Source organism: Nicotiana attenuata, unplaced genomic scaffold (genome assembly GCF_001879085.1).
Source record: "Nicotiana attenuata strain UT unplaced genomic scaffold, NIATTr2, whole genome shotgun sequence".
NCBI lineage: Eukaryota > Viridiplantae > Streptophyta > Magnoliopsida > Solanales > Solanaceae > Nicotiana > Nicotiana attenuata.
The window spans coordinates 44,775-49,482 of record NW_017671763.1 but is presented as its reverse complement, the minus strand read 5'-3'; positions in this window follow the sequence as shown (position 1 = coordinate 49,482).

Here is a 4,708-nt window from a genome sequence, read left to right as displayed (position 1 = left end):
GCTTCTTACCGTTTGAGTATGATTCCTTAATTAAAGGAAGTCTGTATACTAAATTGATTCTAATTAATGTTTATTTCTATAATTACTGCTGAACTATTATTTTTACCTTGTTGTTCCGCCCGCTTTCAAACTATATATACTCTATTCATTCATTAGCATAACACACGAAAAAAAATATGTTCAACTCTCTCTCTCACAACTAAAACTCTCTATTCTCTCTTCTGTGCTACTTGCTACTATTCTAAGTTAGCCGGCTGCAAGCCAAGGCTAACTACTGCGCCTCTCCTATTTCTGCTTTGTGTTTTGCTTTCTTCACTTCACTGGTATGTTCTAATTCAGATATCAGCCCTCAAACCAACATGTTTCTATTACTGTTACAATTCCTTGTATTTCTGATATGCTTTTATTACTATTTTTGCTGTTCAACATGTAATTAGGATCCTGAATTCCCTCTACATGTTAAGTTATGCTTTACTTGTCAATGACCAGCATGTTTCTGTATACTTAGTACATGTTTCTTATGTGAATCCCCACGATTGGTACGTTAGTTTGATCATGGTCCTAGTTGTTTGGTGTTGATATGTTAATCTAATCCAATACCTTGCTGTCCCCCCTGATCCTCTGAACCTCTAGGAGTTTCTGATTGTGTGCTCATATATGTTTCTGCCTGCTACATGTTTGCCCTCACATGCACCATATTTGTCCCTCCAATCCCATTCCCTTGCTTGTGTTTGCTGGACTATTCTTGGTCCTTGGTGTGATGCTGACTTTGTTTTGGTTCTGAGATTGGTATGCGTGCTCCTTCAAATTGTTTTCATCAGTTAAACTTTTATAAAACTATTTCAATTAAGTCTCTCTTTTCAAAACTGTTTCTTACTTACCCTTTTTTTCAAAGCTATTTTCTTACTTAAACTCTTCAAAACTATGTCGAGCACTCTCACTCTACTCTTAGACCACTAAGTTCTGCCCCTTTTGTGTGAGCATTGCCTTGGGACCCTTGAGCTCCCTCTGAACTTTGACACACTAAAGCTGGCCTTTCCACACTGCACTTACTCTATCTTGGCTATGAAATCAGGGTGTGAGCACTGCCCGAGAGCCCTTGAGGTCCTTAGGGAACTCTGACACACCCGGATTATGAGAAAGGTTGTGAAACAATACTTGGCATTGAGGACCTGGAGACTTGGGGCCTATTCTGTAGGCTTCCTATAATTAACTTCTTATTTTTTTTCTTTATTTTCAGTTGTGTAATTCCTATTCAAAGGCCTGTAATAACTATTTGTAAACGACTCTGGGGTTGGATAGTGAAAAGGGGTGGGTAATATGCATGCTGTAGTATAATCCAGGGTAGAAATCATGTTCCTAGGTTTACTTTCTCTATGCGCAATAGCAGCAATGTTTAGGTACAACATGCCAAGTATGCCGTGCATTAGATATCATGCTATTTAGGATTTATATGTACTGTTTTCAGCATCTCATTCACACTTAGAAATCCTGTCTATAGGGTAGATAATAACAGTAAAATAAGCTGGTATTATGTGATTCTGCCCATGTAAATATGTTCTGAAATTTCATTTAGAAATCCTGCCTTAGGGTAGACGTGTTAACATAATTTGTTATTCATGCACTCACCATATTGCAACCATGCTCCGAACTTAGAAATCCTGCTTTAGGTAAACAACATCAAAACTGTCACTCCTGCCTTTTTGAAGCTTTGCATAATTTGATGTGCATTTAGAAATCCTGTTTAATTATTATACATCATGCTGCATTAGACATCATGTTATAGGATCACACTTATTCAATCACACTAGTCTAAATACAGATGTATGAACAATCCTCCTGTTCTAAAAAATTGGTAATTAGTCTCTGGATGTTTGCAACATTTAGAATTGCATGCTATTAGGTATAACAACCTAGAATTATTAACAAATCTGAATAACTGCTACATATTATTTTACGCCCAGGCAAGCTTTAGGTAATCAGCTTTAAAATAAAACCAAAATCGTCTTTGTGATTAGTGTTTAACTGGCAGCATGTTAAAATCAGTAGGCAAGCCTGATTAGGACTTCCTCTCTGAGTTATGTAACAAATCTGACTCTGCTGTTATCACTTAGATACCATGCTTAGGATCTGAATTTAGACCTTAATTGTGTATGAGTCATGCTGTTTGTGTGTACAATGTGTGGAGGTATATCTGAGTCTTTATTTGTCTTCCATGCTCCCCTTTAATTGAAGTTCTATCTGTTTATTATGTGTCGCCTTAGTATTTTACCTTTAAACTTGAGGGTCTGCCTAGAACCCCCTTTTTATAGGATAGGAGTCCTAAATTCCTCCGGGACTAATAGGAAGGGACGAGCAACAGCATGCAATAGGGGTCAAGACCAACCCTCGCTTTAATTACCTTCATGGGGTGGGGAAATGGTAGATATGGATATGATGACAGGTGCGTTAATACCACGTGTATCCCCTCTTCGAGGAGTGTCATACCGGGTATTGCATTGATGTGATCCATATTATAAACAAACCTAGGATACCCCTTTACATTCACAATATGCTTAGATTATAATTCTTTTCAAAATCTAGCTTTTCGTTAACTGTTTTTCGAACATTTGTGTACTTAAACTTAAATCTCCTATTATTTGAGCCATACTTGTTTATTTGCTAAATTGTACAAATCCACAAAAGCTGTTTGGCCGGGAACCACACTGGTGGATCCTGAGGGGTGCCTAACACCTTCCCCTTAGGATAATTTCAAGCCCTTACCCTGTCTCTGGTTACCAAACGTAGTTATAAATGAACCCTCTAGGTGCCCTAACGCACCTTAAATCGTTAGGTGGCGACTCTTCGAAATGCAAACCCCTTTCCCAAAAGGAACGAGTTGTCTCAACCAAAATGTCATAAACCCGATTTCGCGAGAAAAAGGGGCGCGACAGCATGGCGACTCCACTGGAAATTTTTAGGCTTTTACCATTTCAGATCGTTTTTGTGAATTTGTACCCCCTCTATGTGCAATTATTTGTTTAATTCCTTTAAGCGTTTAATTTCTTCTTCAAAAGCAAACTGACGTATCTTTCTTGTTTCCTTCCTTTGTAACCATTTTAAATTATAAAACTGCTCTATTTATCGCTTTCTTAACGTGCAAATACATGACAACATGCTTTTAATTATTGCATAATCATGCTCAACATCATACTCCACTCGTGCCAAACAAAATACTATAGCAACGCTTGATGAGTGGTTGCGCCCTTCCTATATCATTACCCCCTAAATTCAGAAAGGCTTATTTGCAGTAAAACTAGTCGATCAGCGATGCAGTCGACGGTTCCGTGCCTTCCCCCTTGAGTTGTCCGCTCAAGGGTACCAATCTAAAACCCCATAGAAACCTTACTCTGTTATTGTTGTTGCATGCATTATGGTCAAACCTAGCCAGGCTAAAAGTGTTGTCCGCACAATAGCTTTTAAGATAGCCTTGTCCAAAAGTCCACTGGGTTTCCCTAAACCCAAACGGACATCATCACGTTCTGCACATAACTAAATGCTTCATGCTAATTGTTGATGTTAAATAGTTGAGTCTGGTGGGGGTAAGGGCCTAACGTTGTTTGCCTTGCAGAAATATGAGGCACGAAGTCCCCAGATTCGGCATGGTCACCAATATCCACCCAAGATTGCTGAATTGGTGGGAAGATTTACATTCTAGTGACAAAACCCTCGTCAGAAAATATCTGGGTAATCTACCGTCCCTCTTGGAGATCCAGCCTAACAACATGATAATAGAGGCTGCTACCTTATTTTGGGATTGTGAAAGGGCCGTGTTCCGCTTTGGGGATATCGAAATGACACCTTTGCTAGAAGAGATAGTAGGACTGGCCGGTCTAGTGTGGGAAACCCCGGGTTTGCTAATTCCTGAAAACCGCACAGGCAAGAGTTTCCTAAAAATTATGGGTTTGAAGAAGAATGCAGAATATGTATACCTAAAGGAATCATACATCCCTTTTGACTACCTGTATGAAAGGTACGGTCACAGCAAATCATACCGTACCTACCATGACGAGTTTGCCATCACATCCATGGGACATATCCATCGTAGGGTATTCGTCTTCATGTTTTGCTTCCTGGGTCTGATCGTGTTTCCAATGAAGAAAGAGAGAATCCATACTAGGCTGGCTATGGTAACCAAGACCCTAATGGAGGGGATTGGTGGGCAGACATTCAGCATTGTACCCATGATCATTGCAGACCTATACCGAGCCTTAGAGAAGTGTCAACGAGGAGCGAAACACTTCGAAGGCTGCAATCTACTACTTCAGCTTTGGCTCATGGAACATCTCCAAAAGGGCAAATACTGACAAGAAATTCAGCGAAGGGCCTGGGATGACCACATCGCTTTCCACCATCCAAAACGAATGAATTACATCCCCGACATGTTCGCTCAGCCTGAGAATGCCAAAGAATGGGTTGAGCTCTTTGATAATCTGACTGAAGAACAGGTTCAATGGATGTTCGAGTGGTTTCCGATAGAGGAGTTCATCGCCCGATCCAGAGATGCACCTTTCCTGATACTGATTGGTCTAAGAGGAACATACCCTTACGTCCCTCTTCGAGTTATGAGGCAAGCAGGTAGGAAGCAAGTCATACCCAGGCTCGACAAGATGAGCCATCTTCGAGCTGACTTCCAAAATGATGATAGTCCCCACAAGTGCCAAGCCCA